This window comes from Pipistrellus hanaki (genome assembly GCF_964339955.1).
Source record: "Pipistrellus hanaki genome assembly, chromosome: 17".
Classification (NCBI taxonomy): domain Eukaryota; kingdom Metazoa; phylum Chordata; class Mammalia; order Chiroptera; family Vespertilionidae; genus Pipistrellus; species Pipistrellus hanaki.
In genome coordinates, this window is record NC_140519.1 from 39,686,582 (window position 1) to 39,702,303 (window position 15,722).

General features: G+C 41.8%; 1 protein-coding gene across 7 annotated transcripts in view; it reads right to left on the reverse strand.

The window, feature by feature from the left end:
- Window positions 1–15,722, reverse strand: part of NCALD (neurocalcin delta) — a 266,396-nt gene that overhangs the window by 129,481 nt on the left and 121,193 nt on the right. For 5 of the 7 annotated variants that reach the window (XM_084864608.1, XM_084864604.1, XM_084864613.1 and 2 more), the window contains exon 3: window positions 3,725–3,773. The exons of the other annotated variants lie outside the window; for them this stretch is intronic. The gene's annotated coding sequence lies outside the window, so the exon portion shown is untranslated. The remainder of the gene's footprint in view (window positions 1–3,724; window positions 3,774–15,722) is intronic. 7 annotated transcript variants of the gene reach the window in all.

Here is a 15,722-nt window from a genome sequence, read left to right on the forward strand (position 1 = left end):
AAGAAACCCAAGGTTCAAGGAGAAACACAGCCCAGATAGAATCTTGACTACATCTCTTCTCATCTACATCTCTAAGGAGAGGCTCCAGCTAAGCTGCACCCAGATTCCTGGTCCACAGGAACTGCGGGATAATAATTACCTGCCACTCAATCCATGGTAATTTGTTTTGCTGCAGTATATAATTAATGCACATCATCATCCACTTTGAACTCCAGTAACAATTATTCTTGCAAAAAAAAATTTTGTGTTGCCCTGGCCGGTGTTTCTCAATGGTTAGAGCGTAGGCCCGCACACCAGAGGGTCTTGGGTTCGATTCCCTGTCAAGGGCACATACCTAAATTGCAGGTTCAATCTCCATGTTGGGCGTATGCAGGGAGGCAACCAAAAGATGTCTGTGTCTGCCTCACATCTATGTTTCTCTCTCTCTCTTCCCCTCCCATCTCTCTCACACTCTCACTTAAAAACCAACAGAAAAAATATCCTCAAGTGAGGATAAAAAAATAAGTTTGTGTTGTCAGTTGTCATATTCTTCCTCCTTTTGAGGACTATAGAAACATAGCAGAATGCTTTATCGACATGCACACCTTTATCAAAAGTTCAATGCAGAATATAATTATCCATGCATGAGTCTCAAAACAGAAATAAGTTCAACAATTTTCAGGACACTCATATTTAATTGGGGCTTGAAAATTAGAGAGTATGCCTCCAAACCAGTTTTTTTCATGTTTGGTACTTCATTATTTTTAAACAAATGTTTGCTTTTGAAACAATTTGAGGTTTACAGAATTATTGTGGAGACAGCATCACGTTCTTGCACCCTCACACCCAGTTTCCACTGTTAATAATATCATACACGAGCATAGCACGTTTTTTACAATTAATGAACCAACAGTGACATAGTATTATCAACTAAGCTCCACACTTTATTCCTATTTCCCTGTTTTTTTATCTCCTGTTTTTCCTATCCCAGTATCTCATCCAGAATACCGGTAACACTTAGTTATCATGTCACCTAAGTTTCTCTTGGTTATAACAACTTCTTAGACTTTGTTTTTGATGACCTTAACAGTATTGAGGACTACTGGCCAAATAGGACTTATAGGATTGTCCCTCTGTTGGAATGTGACTTTTGTTCTTCTTGTGATTAGACCAGAGTTATGCGTATTGAAGAGAAAGACTACAGAGGCAAAGCAACATTCTCATCACATCGTATAAAATGTACCTGCTTTCAATACCAGGCAGCACTGTTGATGTTGACCTTAGTCACCTGGTTTGAGGTCGTATTTGTCAGGTTTCCTATTGTAAGGTACCCTTTCCCCCCTCTCTTTCCATACTGTGCTCCTCGGGGGAGAGTCACTATGTGCAGCCCCACTGGGAGTCAGGCTGTTACCTCCTAAAAGCAGAGCATTCCACTTACATGGCTTTGAATTCTGCATGGGAGAGTTCTCTAGTCTCCTCCAATTACTCTTCCAACCGTTTACTGATATCAGTACAGTTACTATCTCATACTTTGGGTTAATCCCAATACTCATTTATTTTGTTGCTCAAATTGTTCCACCTTTGGCCACTGGGGGTACTTTCTCTCCTTTGGACTCTCATTGTGTTATACCCACCATAGGAAGGTAAGCTGTTTTGTTTTTTTTTCTTTTAGCACGTCCTTGCTTTCTGGCTCTATTAACTGTTCCAGGCTAATTTTCCATATTTCTTGTCATAGTCTTAAATCAACCATTTCTCCAAAGGGTTCTGGTTCCTTATATTAGAAAATAGTCATTGGAAGCCAATATTTGGGTGGTAGGTGTGTTTATTGCTACTGAAGTGTCATTGTTTCTAGGTCAAATCAGTTTTTCAATCTCTTAATATGAGACGTTAGAGTATCCCTGTATGCTTAATTTATTTTTATTTCGTCAACATTTTTACAGACCTCATTCTGTGCCAGATATTCAACATCTTATCTAATAAAAGAGTAATATGCAAATTGACCATACCTCTGCTACACCCACAAGCCACACCCAACAGCCACGCCCAACAGCCAATCAGAGAGAAAGTATGCAAATTAACCCCAACCAAGATGGCTGCAGCCAAGAGAGCAAGAAGGAGGCTTAGGTTTCTCTGGCAATGGCAGAAGCCAAGCTTTCCACCTGTCCTTGCTTGCCTCAGCCTCCACTCAATGCTACAAAGATTCAATTATAGAAGGTAAACAAATCCAAAAAAGAAATGGCAGCAGCCATGAAGTAAGCAGAAGGCTTGGCTCCGATCAGGCTACAAAGTTTCAGTTGTAGAAGGTAAATAAATTCCAGATACCAGGGCCTCTGCTTGGATCACCAGGGGGCGTGGCTGGCCTGCAAACCATCACAGGCCTCTCTCCTAGGCCACCCCATGCCTCAAGGGAACCCCCACAGTGATCTGGAACACCCTTCAGGGCAAACCAGCTGGACCCCACCCATGCACCAGGCCTCTATCCTATCTAATAAAAGAGTAATATGCAAATTGACCATCACTCCAACACACAAGATCAAGATAGCTGCCCCCATGTGGACACAAGATGGCCACCACAAGATGGCCAGCAGGGGAGGGCTGTTGGGAGGGCAGTTGGGGGTGATCAACCCTGCAGGGGAGGACAGTTAGGGGTGACCAAGCTGGCAGAGGAAGGAAGTTGGGGGCAAACAGGCTGGCATGGGAGCACATAGACATCAATCAGGCTGGCAGGGGAGTGGTTAGGGGATGATCAGGCTGGCAGGCAGAAGCAGTTAGGGGCAATCAGGAAGGCAGGCAGGTGAGCAGTTGGGAGCCAGCAGTCCTGGATTGTGAAAGGGATGTCCAACTGCCCATTTAGTTGGACATCCCTCGAAGGGTCCCAGATTGGAGAGGGTGCAGGGTAGGCTGAGGGACACACACACACACACACCACCACCACCACATCTCCCCTCTTCCCCCCCCCCACCCCCCCCCACCCCCGTGCATGAATTTCATGTACCGGGCCTCTAGTTTTGAAAATATTAACTCATCTAATCCTTGTAATAACCTCAGAACAACTATTATTAGCCCCATTTTGTAGACAGAAAAACAGAGGCACTGAGAGGTTTTGACATGCCCCAAATCATGCAGCTAGTAAGTGGAAGGCCAGGAATTGGTCCCAAGCCATCTCCAGATTTGGGCACTAACCATTATAACACATTGCCTCACAGTGGTGAGGACCTCACAGAGCATAAAACTGATGTCATTGAAGATACTTCTTGGCCTGTGGCCCAATTTAAAATAAAGGAAGAGGCTGTTGCAATGCACCTCTTGAGAGGACTCTGGAAGCTGCCTGGGATGAAGCTGATATATATGTGATGACAGATGATGCCTAGAATTAGTGGGGTGCTCACATTGTAAAGTATAAAAACGTTGAATCACTAGATCATACACCTGAAACTAATAGAACCAATATAAGATTGTGTACTAAATATACTTAAATAAAAAATAAGTTAACAAAATTAAAAATAAAAACCCACTCAGTGGCTGCAAATATACTTTGTTATACTCAAGGGTGATGGGCGGTGCCTTATTTATTTCACTTCTACCCATTTTCCTTTCCACAAAAATTAAAGAGGGGCTTTCCTATCTTTCCCTCCCCATTCATTATGCAAATATTTGAATGAAATTCTCTCTTGTGAAAACCACTGAACGAAATTGCGATTTCCGTTGACAACTAATTGAAAAGAAGATTAGAATGTATACTTACCTTTGACTGTCACGAGTGGATGGTTCCAAGAGACCAAAGTGGAGACAATCTAAAAGAAAATAGCAAAACAAGCCCACTGAATGCAAATATGTGAATGGGCTGCTTGTAAGGCCCTCCTCCCCACTTCTTTCAGTGGCAGAGCGCCACTTCCTATGACATGGGTTTAGTTGTCAGTCACACCTCGGGGGAGGGAGTGTAGGTGGGGTGGAGATGGGGCAACGTAGAAAGGACTCACCTAGAAAAAGAAGGAAGGCTTTTTCATAAACTTATGAAACCCGACTCTATTGATTGACTTCTTACTGGTATCTGTAAACTCCTTGGAAGAGGACACAGATCCAACAGTAAGGAATGTGGGCCTTTGTTTGTCAGTGCAGAGCGAGCACCCAACGAGCTGCCTTCGAGATGTGCCAGAGCTAAGGGACATTCCAAAAAGAATTAGCAGACCAAGCCTTAATGCAACAATAAGAAATCACACTGACATAGGTCAGCGAATGGGAATAGTGTATTGGTTTGATTCATAGGTCAGAAGAAAGAGATGAATCTTTGGTCTGTGAGGAGCCTTGCCCAGCATGTATGATTGAGAAGGCTTCCAGGAAATGTGTGTGTGGTGGGGAGGGTTGATCTATCAATGGCAACATCAATGAACATGGGGAAGGGGATGGTCTTGGATTCTGTTTCTGGCATTTATAACTGCTCTTTGAGAGAAGTACATTTTGGTGCCTCTGGGAACACCAGTCTAGACAATCTAATCAAAACAACAATCTCAACTCATACCATTGAATTCTTAAATATCAGAGTGTCACTTGTATTAGAAATAAAATATCAAGAAATGGGCAATTGTTTGGGTTTTTAAATATCCTCCCTTTTTATTAACAAAAGTCAACTGTAGTAATTTAATACGAAAAGGTATTCCAACTGACATGGTAGAAAAAAATGAAATATTCTACTGATTTCTGGGTACTTGATGGGCTAATCACTGCACAATGCATCTTAGTCTATACATCAAGGATTCCTATTCCTCTAAGCATTTAACAGAGAATTGAACAGAAATAGGACCTACTCTTAATAACTTGTACATTTTTATAACCATAGATATTTAGAAAAGATTTTGGCTTAATAAAATGTAATCTTTCCAAGCATGATTTTTAGCTGGGGGAAAAAATCTGTGAAAGGAAAGTTACATATTTTCCTCTATCGCTTAGTTACTGTATATTGACAAATAAACATATCACAACTTAAATGTGATATTTTAGGGTTTTTACATTGTTGATATAGGAAATCAAAATGTTTTACATTTTAAAGTATATTTTACCAGTAATTCTGTTTCAGACTTTCAGATTTTATTCAAATGTTTTACATTTTAAAATATATTTTACCAGTAATTCTGTTTCAGACTTTCAGATTTTATTGGAAAGAAAAAAACAAGCAAGCAGGTGCTTGGTTAACATGGCAAGTTGAATAAATGAGCCATGACTAGAGCTGACGTGACACAGGATGCCAGTGGCTTTCTCTAGTGTCTGAGTGGACAGGCATTGGAGACCAAGCTTGCTAGATGGCATCTAAATCAGCTGGGTGAGACCAGGGAAAGACATCAAATGGAAAGTACTAAAGCTGTGTCAGCTCTCTATGCCACTGGGCAAGGTCCATGGATCTGCTCTCAGAAGTACATTGAAACAAAACCTGTTACCTTTTTTTTTTTTTTTCTCAAAGATTGATTACAAAATGATGGAGGTGGGCGGGAGAGACACGGACATGGGGGGATGCAGGTATAAATAATCAGCAGTGTATATTCAGGAGTGGGCAAACGTAGGTTGGTAGTTGTGAGTACACAAGACACAGAGTGTACTATTGTATTACTATTTATTTATTATTGTATTATTTATTTGTACAACCGGAAGCCTACTTTTGCACATCCCATATAATACCTGCATGCATTGAAACACATGCATAAGAGAAATTCTGTAGGTTTTGTTCGTATCCTGACAATTACAATAACCATTTCCGGGAGACAAAGGACCCCCAGTAGAAAGAGCACAGGAGTGAGCTTGCAGCGTTCTGGGTCTCCTCTGAGCTCAGCCATTAGGTAGCAGTGGGCTGGCATTGGAGCAATCTCTTTACACCACTAAGTCTCTACACACAGCATGGGTGGGTCCTCGCCCTAAAAGCCCTTATTTTTCCTTGACAATCTTTATCGGGAAGTTTATGATTTTTGAACAAGTAAATAAATACAGCTGGCCAAATTTGCTTTTTCAGAAGCCTAAAGTTAACCCCCTTTTAAGGGTGACAGTACTTAAGATAGCTACTATAAATTATTTTGGCTTGCATATACAAATTTTAAGGCTTATAGTATGAAAGTCGGATAAAAACTGCTTTGAAGAGTTTTAAATGTTATGTGAAGATACCGTATAGTTATCAATACCATTTCACCATTACTTGTAATTATTCTATTGGTCAGCCACATCATCCCTTCATGTCAATAATGAATGAAATGGTTTCTGGTCTCTATTATTTTACCCCAAACTTGGCATTTTCACTGAGCAGCACATTCTGACAAGAACTCTATAGCTCTTTAGATTTCATTTTAATTTAATAAGTCTGGCCATTTGAATTCCAGAATCCAACCCCAACTTTCCTCAGGAAGTAGAAAAGGCTGAATACTTATTCCATTGGCGGGGGGGGGGGGGGGGGGGGGGGGGGGGGAATGTACCTTGCTCCAAAACACAATTAAACTAGAAACAGATGATATTCATCCTCTCAGGGGCGTTTAGCATAAGCTAAATATACTCCCAACACAGCTGACCATTTATAAACACAGCTCCCTCACCAACCATAGAGCTGCACTGAAGGCAGCCCATTCATTGGTCCGCAGTGAAAGTCACGAATGAAGAAGGTGGGGTGGCGGCCATGTCTGAACATCGCGCAATCAACACTGCTCCAATTCACACGAAAATTTAATAAGAACAATTGAAAGCATTCTGTTGCCCTGTTTCCTAGTTTCCGGTTCAGTACTTGACTGAGGATCAGTGAAGTTCTCTCTTCTTGGCATTTTCACTGAGCAGCACTTTCTGACAAGCACTCTATAGCTCTCTATCTTTCATTTTAATTTGGTTTAATAAGTAAATATGGGCAGTAGGTATGGAGGGAGCAGATGTAGCAGAATTCCAGCTTCTCTGAAGGAACCATTGCTATTGCCCCTCTTACTCATAGCACAGCCTCCCTTGGGCTGGATGCTGTTCTGAGCTTCCTTCAGAGGCTACGATTCATTCTGTCTGCTGCCATGATTCAAGTGGAGAGGAATGGATATTTTCCTCATGTCTTTCCCAGAGCTGGTCTTACATGCAGGAAGCATGTTGTTACAAAATAAAAACAGCAATAACACGAAGAAACCGACCTGATTACAGGGAAGAGAAATGGGCTAAATCAGAGTTCTATAAATGTCTTACTTAGCCGATTGGTCAGACAACAACACTGACAGAGAATCCACAGGGCAGAGCCCACACGGAATTGTCCCCTGTGTCCAGGCCACCTGCAATGTCCCTCTTGGGAGAATGGCTGCCTGGCTCAGAAGCAGACAAATACAGTCATTCAATGGCCATACAATGAGGGGTGTGTTTGTTCATTCATCCAACAAACATTTGTTCAGCATCCACCATGAGGCAGCGGGGAGGACTAGAAATGAATAACAGGATTCACCTTTGAGGTGCTCACTCCTGGAGGCGGGAAGGAAGCCAGCCTAGTCGTTTATGAGAGACAAATAAACAAGTAAAGTAATCAAACATTAACAGTTTACTCAGGGATGTAATGTACAGCACAGGGAAGAGAGTCAATAACATCGTAATAATTATGCGTGGTGACAGATGGTTACTAGACTTACGACGGCAATCATTTTATTAGGCATATTGATATTAAAACACTATGGTGTATACCTGAAACTAATATAAAATTGTATTTCAATTATAATTAAAAGTACATTTTTGAAATATATTTTTATTAATTTCAGGGAGGAAGGGAGAAGGGATAGATAGAAACATCAGTGATAAAAGAGAATCATTGATCAGCTGCCTCCTGCATGCCCCCTACTGGTTATCAAGCCTGCAACCCAGACATGTGCCCTTGACTGGAATCGAACCTGGGACCCTTCAGTCCGAAGGCCAACGCTCTAGCCACTGAGCCAAACTAGCCAGAGCTAAAAGCATGTTTTTAAAGGATGGGAACAGAAAGCTAGACTCATATAACCACAAATATCCAATCTGACCAATATGCTCACATCCTGCTCACTCTTTCCTTGTCCCCGTCTGATGGTTTTCCTCATGAGTGCTTGCTCAGGAGAACTATTGCCACTTTGTGTCATATATTTATTCCTTTGTGCTTGGTTGACTGTCTCTCTCCGTAGAAAGTAAGTGCTTAAAGACATGGGGTTTCTTTGGTTCACGGAGGTAAATCTCCCCCAGAACAAAACATCACTATTAGTAGCTGCTCAATAAATATTTGATGACTGAATGTATGAGTCAATAAGCATTATAGAAGTCACTTAATAAACAGAATGATTCTCTGAAAAGATAGGAGGAAATGATGTTGGGTAATTACAAAAGGCAATTCAATTTTGATGAAGTAATTGAAAAGCCAGTCGAGGGTGATTTTCTTGGCAGATCCTCAGGAGTATCTAGCACAGTGGTTCTCAGCCTCTCTAATGCCTCGACCCTTTAATACAGTTCCTCATGTTGTGGTGACCCCCAACGATAACATTACTTTCGTTACTACTTCATAACTGTAATTTTGCTACTGTTATGAATCGTAATGTAAATATCTGTGTTTTCTGATGGTCTTAGACGACCCTGCTAGTGGTTCTCAATGTGATCCACAGGTTGAGAACCGCTGCTGTAGAGCCTAAGACCATCGGAAAACACAGATATTTACATTACAATTCATAACAGTAGCAAAATTACAGTGATGAAGTAGCAACAAAAATAATTTTATAGTTGGGGGGGGGGGTCACCACAACATGGGGAACTGTATTATAGGGTCATGGCATTAAAAAGGTTGAGAACCACTGATCTAGCATTAGGTCTGTGAAGTACAGGTAATTTTGTCTGCTTAGCATCCTGTCCGCATGCACCTGGCTCCAGGTGGCTTTGGTGAGGCAGCCAATCCCAGACATCTGCTCTCCTGACCCCAGGGCAGGGCCCAAACCCAAACTGGGCCAGCTGATTCTCACCCCCCGCCCGGCATGTAAACCCGAGCCACTGTGCTATCCAGAAGGATGGCTCACACGTTCCTGCCTCTGAGACCCCCCAGCTGTTCTCACGCCCATCTCCCCCAAGTCCTGTTTGACCAGTTCTAACCCTCAGTTCTTTAAGTTATTAATATCCTTCCAATAAACATTTGTTTCTGGCTCCAGTAGTCTCTGTTTATTTCTGTTGATTACATCCAAAGTTCTCTATGACCACAGGGGCTGATTAAAAGATGAATGCAGCTTGGAAGTACTCACGATAAAAAATCTTTTATTGAACATTAACCATGTGAGGTACTGAGCTAACCTCTGTATCGGAGTTATCCAATTTAATCATTGGAGCCATCTACGTGAATTCCTGTCACATAAAGGCTTCCAGACAGTAAACAACATGTCCAAAGCTCCCAATCTACCAGAGGCAGAGCCATCATGTGGTATTATTCATTTTCTATTACCTAGAAGCCTGTCAAAGGTTTCGAATTAAAGATCCCAAAAAGAAGAAAGGAGATGTGGAAGCAGATGGACTAGAGACATAAGTGGGAATAGTTAAGGAAGCTTAAGACAAAGGAGTGAATTCTACATCAAAAAGGCAAAAGGAATAATAATAATAATACTAGTAATTAGACAAAACGTGAAAACTACAAGGTTAAAGAAACAGAAGTAGGTAAAGAATTTCAGACAACTAAGATATAATGATGACACAGGAGACAGAATAATGTTATAAAAACACAGTTTCCACAGTAACCCCTAAATTTAGCAAACATTCCCTAAGCACTGACGGGGGGGGGGGGGGGGGGCGGGGCAGGATTACAATGACATAATAGCATAACTCAATATCAATGAACACAAAAATTAAAATTGAGTTTAAGTATGACACTAAAACGCTCTTTTCATGAAACTAAGCAGCCAGATAATATCTAGCATAAAACCAAAGAGTTTGAAGTCCACAACAGATAACATGTGATTAAAATAGTAAAGGAAAATAAAATACAGGAAGGAGTGATTAGTGGTGTCTAATGCTGTTTAAAAAAAAAACCCTGTGATAAATGAGAACTGATCTCTGGAGTTAGCAGCACAAAAGTCACTGGTGAGCTTGGTTTTGGTGGAGTAGTGAGGATGAAATTCTGAGAGGAGGGGAGGAAGTAGAGACACCTCTTTTGAATGGAGAAATTGGGCTATAGCTTGTGGAATCACAAGAGTCTTTTTTCCCTAAGTCTTTTTCCTAAAACATATATACTATGTTTGCAAGATGATGGAAATGATTTGGAGAAGAAAGGAAAATTGATGAAGCAGGGGTAATTAGGGGTCCATTGCAGGAGCCCAGACTTGAGCAAGAAAGAATATGGGAGGCAGGGCATGGGAATGCTGGCTTTAATTAGGAGCAGGGATAGATAATCCATCTCAGCCAACAAGAGGGAAGGAAGAGTGTGTAGGTCCTGAGTCAAGTAGGTGACAGATTTTGTAATAGGAATCTACAGACAGTCTTTTCTGATCACTTGCCTTATCTCCGTGACGGAAGCAGGATCATCAGTTGACAGTGCAGAGAGGGTTATTTTGAGGTTTGAAAAAGAAAAAAGGAAAGGGGGTAAATAAATAAATAAATAAATAAATAAATAAATAAATCTAGGAGAGTGAGAGAGTGAAATGACAAGGGTAAGTGGGAGGATGACACTTTCTATTATAGTTACTAGGTTCTCAGTCATGACTTTCAGCAAGACGCTCAGCATGGTTGCACGGTTTTCTCCAGCCACAGCCAGTCTCTCTTAGGTTGAACCAGGGTTGGGCCATGTGGGGTGAAATATGTGAAGGGTTTAAAGGAACATGCAAAGGAAGGGTTACTAGAATGGACAACGGAGGGGAGAAAGGAAATGATGGGCATGAGGAGCAGCTGAAAGTTGGTCAGGCCAGTGGATCAGAGGTCTTAGTGAGCAAAAATGTGGCAGTGGGGCTCTCAGGGGAATAATTTTGAATAATAGGGAAGATAATGGTCAGAAAGTAGAATGCTAGAAACAATTATGGAAGATATGTTGTTAGTAGTAAGGACCACAGTCCAGAGTAGAAGGTCTTAACCTTGACTATCCATTAGAATTGTTTGGGGATAAAAAACAAAAGCAAAATGAAACAGAACTATACTTAGGTCTTTCTCAAAACAAACTGAATCAAAATCTCTTAGGTGTGGCCTGGACATTAGTATGCTTTTATCCGTTTCTTTGTTAACTGGTTCCCCGGGAGATTTTAATAGGCAGCTGAGGTTGACAGCCATGGTCTAGGGTAGGTTTACCTTAAAAATCTACCATGACATAGTGTGTATGACTCAGATTAGCATAAGGCCAGCTAAACTCCACATCTCTTCCATACAAACTGCCATAGAGACTTGTCTCTATTTCAGTGTAACTTACATCCTGCCTGGGAGACTGAATGCATTAATCTAGATTTAAGTATATTAACTTTTCTTCATTCATCTAATCTTATTGACTCAGCTTTTAGCTTATCAAGATAAATTTTGTTTTGACATATTAGCTACATCTTCCAACATCTATGATTAATGAGTGTCTGCCTGTAAATTATTAAACTATGAAAATGAATGTAACCAAGACAAGTTCTGTGACATTCTAATTAGAACTCTAATGCGAGTTCTGTGACATTCTGGATCCTCTAAGAATCCAGTACTCTGAGTTACACCTTTGGTTTTTTTTGTGGTTTTTTTTAAATATATATTTTATTGATTTTGTACAGAGAGGAAGGGAGAGAGATAGAGAGTCAGAAACATCGATGAGAGAGAGTCATCGATCAGCTGCCTCTTGCACACCCCCTACTGGGGATATGCCCGCAACCAAGGTACATGCCCTTGACCGGAATCGAACCTGGGACCTTCCAGTCCCCAAGCCGACGCTCTATCCATTGAGCCAAACCGGTCCCAGCTGAGTTACACCTTTGTAATGGGCCAAGAATTCCTTCATTTTTATTCATCCCAAAGAATGTTTAATGATTATCTACTAGAGGCTAGGTCCTGTGTCAGTTCACAGGGTTACAAATGTGATCAATATGGGCATCCTGACCATAGGGAGTTTGCTTTCCTTTGAGAGGACAAATAATAAGAAAACAGATGAATCAGAAAAATAACTATGTATGTGGTAAGTGTGACAAAGAAAAACAAATGTTGTGATAGCAAATGTTGGGAAAGATAACTGGAGATCCGGTCTTCCAAGCCAAGCATCAGCCTCAAAATTCTCAGTTCTCCAGGAGGACATTATGAAAGACTTAAAAGAAAGTTTCTGAAATCCATAGACCCGAGTCTAATGTGTCTTCCTGCTCTAACTATTGACACAACTTATTATTTATAAATCCCCACTGCTGGACTGCAACTTTTCCTAAAATGCTCATAAACCTTGTGCTTAATCATCTATCCTAGAGTTTATTGAACTCAATGAGCAGTTGTTTCAAGAATCCATCATTTTCCTGTTTGAACATCAGAACAATTGGCTCATGAGACTGAGCAGTAATGATAAATTTGCACTACTTATTTTATATTATTTATAGTCATATATAGTCATTTATTATATATGGAGCATAGTCATACATATATAGTCACTTATTATATACTAGAGATCCAGTGCACAAAAATTCATGCACTTGGGGTGTCCCTCAGCCCGGCCTGCCCCCTCTCACAGTCAGAATCCCTCAGGGGATGTCCACCTCCCAGACTGGGCCTAAGCTGTTAGTCGGACATCCCTAGTGCTGCCGCTGCACTGGCCAGCCATGAACCGGCTTCTAGCTGAGCAGCACCCCCCCTGTGGAAACACACTCACCACCAGGAGGCAGCTCCTGTGTTGAGCATTTGCCCTCTAGAGGTCAGTGTGCATCATAGCGACCGATCGTTCCGCTGTTAGGGTCAACTTGCATATTACCCTTTTATTATATAGGATATTTTGTATATAAATACAAAATCATGTTGTTTTACGTAATGCATATATTCAAATAATATAGATAAACACAATGTATAAATATATATTTGAAGGCCCATATTAAATACTTTGTTCACTGCTGCATTTAACCTTTATAATACATTTCTGAGGTATTAAGAGCAGGGGAACCATAGGGGGGGGGGAGGGGGGATGAACTCTCCCATGCTTCAGTGCAGTCATGAGGCTGGAACCCAGACAGATGACTCAGAGCCAGAGCTCCTAACAGCTATGTTCTCCGGTGCCTAGTAACAGCCCTGCCATAGCTTTCAGGTTACACGTATTTTGAAAATGTGAAGAAAAGATCAAAATTGTAGCATCCGGACAGGCAGGCAAATAGCCTGAACCAACTCACTCGTGTCCTTCCTAATCCAATCTTAGTAAATGCTGAACAAGCAAAGAAATATTGATAAAAATGTGCAAGTGGCAATAAAACATCCCAGTAAGTGTGTCCCTGACGATGTCTCAATCATGGCAGTGGCCTCTGGTGTATCCTCAGGCCTGAAGCTGAGCACAGGCCTAAGGCCCCTCAGTCCCCTGGTCCTTACTGTGATTGCCAGTGTCTGCTGGCCCTGCCACAGGGAGGAGTCACCCCTTGTATTCACTACTGGGAGGCAACTAATCAGCTCTGGCCTTGTCCTTCGTGATGTCATTATTAACAACCTTAGTAAATGTGTGTCTATGGGTGCAGGGTCTGATCAGGATTCGCAGGCAGAGGGAGAAGCACTATCAGAGAAGAGAAGCTTTATCTCAGTTCCTTGATGCCAGAAGGAAACCTCTTCTACCATAACTGAGTCCCAGATCATGAGCTGGCTGTCAATAAATGTTCAACGAATTAATGAAGAGATGGGAACCAGGAGCCCTTACGAGAGTGCAAATTAGTGTAAGTGAATAAAGGTCTTTCCCACGGTTTTGGTGATGATTGACAGCATGTTACCTTGGTTGAATGTTCCATTTTTTCAGTGTTAGAGACTTGGGGGTCCAGCTCCATTGAGAGGAAAGCACATTTTAATTAACAAGATGGCTGAAAGACTGACCGGTTTGAAGGAGGCAAATCACACAGAAACCAACTGCACCCGCACCAGTGGCAAGAATTACTAAGTGGGTTGTCTCCTCCATCCTTTCAGTGATTTAGGTAATGATTGCTTTTAGTTAATCCTTTGTCTTTATTTGCCAATAGGAGTTTCTGAAAGCTTTAAGTAGCTTGACTTTTCTCCTGATCGCCACTCTGGTTGACAGAGATATTTGCTTAGCAAACCCTTTCTTCTCAGTGCAAAAATAAATCATTAACTTCTGCGCTGCCCTGCCTAAACAGCTACAAGTTCTGATTTAATTAATAAGGTTTGTCATAATTAAATGTAGCGTACTTATCAACCTAGACCGTTAACAAACCTGGCAGAAAGAAACGGACATGATGGGGTGCCCATCATTTGCCAGGTACTTTCCATTGGATGATGTCACTTGATCCTCACAATTCCATGAGACAGCCACTACGATCCCCATTTTACTGATGCTCCAACTCAGATTCAGAGAAGTACAATCATGGTGTCGAGCCCAGACAGCCGGTAAGTGGCAGCGGCCAGGGTGGTTCCCGGTGAGTCTTCCTTAAAGCCCGCGGGTGCTTGTGCCCTCAGATTGTAAGAAGAAGAACAAGACCTGGGAGGTGACTCAGTGCATCCGAGGAGCTTTGAGGAGACCGGCAGTCAGCATGCATTTATTGCCTTTTTTTTTTTTTTAATCACTTCATGTTCTTTCCAAGCTTGCCATTGTGCTGTTTCAACACGTATCCACATCTCAAACCCAGCAGATTTTGTTCCGCTTGCAATTTTGAGAGGAGGAGAATCCCCTGGACTTGACATGCTGACCTGCATCTCAAATATTTTCAGAAAATGGATTATGAAGGCTGATACTCAGTGAAAATTGGTGGCATTGGGTAGTAATAAGAAGGAACTGAGTTAGATGGCAAGGGGAACTTCCAGATGATAAGACAAGATAAGGACTAATGGGAACTAAGGAAATTTAGTGACAAGCTTGGATGAGGATATGAAATAATCAGTAACCCATCGTCTGTCAGAGGAAATGTGTGTGGAAGAAAAAGTTGGTTTATTTAATTTATTTATTTGTTTGTTTATTTTTAATATATTTTATTGATTTTTTTTTTTTTTTTTTTTTTTACAGAGAGGAAGGGAAAAGGATAGAGAGCCAGAAATATCAATGAGAGAGAAACATCTATCAGCTGCCTCTTGCACACCCCCTACTGGGTATGTGCCTACAACCAAGATATATGCCCTTGACCAGAATCAAACCTGGGACTCTTGAGTCCACAGGCCGATGCTCTATCCACTGAGCCAAACAGGTCGGGGTAAGTTTGGTTCATTTCAAATGGCCCTAACATGTCCCCGTCAAATGTTGACACAGGTAAAGTACCCATCATCCTGTATTCTTTAATGCAATGTCCGTCAGCTGCAGCCAGAGAAGAGAAACCGGTGAACTTCAAGGAAACGAGTTTCTTACAGAAACAGGAGGCATGCCATCTCGGGCCGTGCAGTCCACGTGGGGAAGCCTCAGCCGGTCTAAGGTCAGGAGGCAAGAGCGAGGGAGCGGTCTTGGCAAGAGCCCTCATTGGGGTTTTCGTGGGAAAGGCGAGGCCAGAGGGCGGAAATGGTTTTAAGATTGGCTGGTTTTAGAAATCCCTGCAATGTGGGCTTAGGCTGTAGAGTTGCCTGGTATGGGTCCTGGGTTGGTTTCAGATGGGGCAGGGGTGGGGGCCTGGGGACAGCATGGGCTCCATATGAAGAGGCCAGAT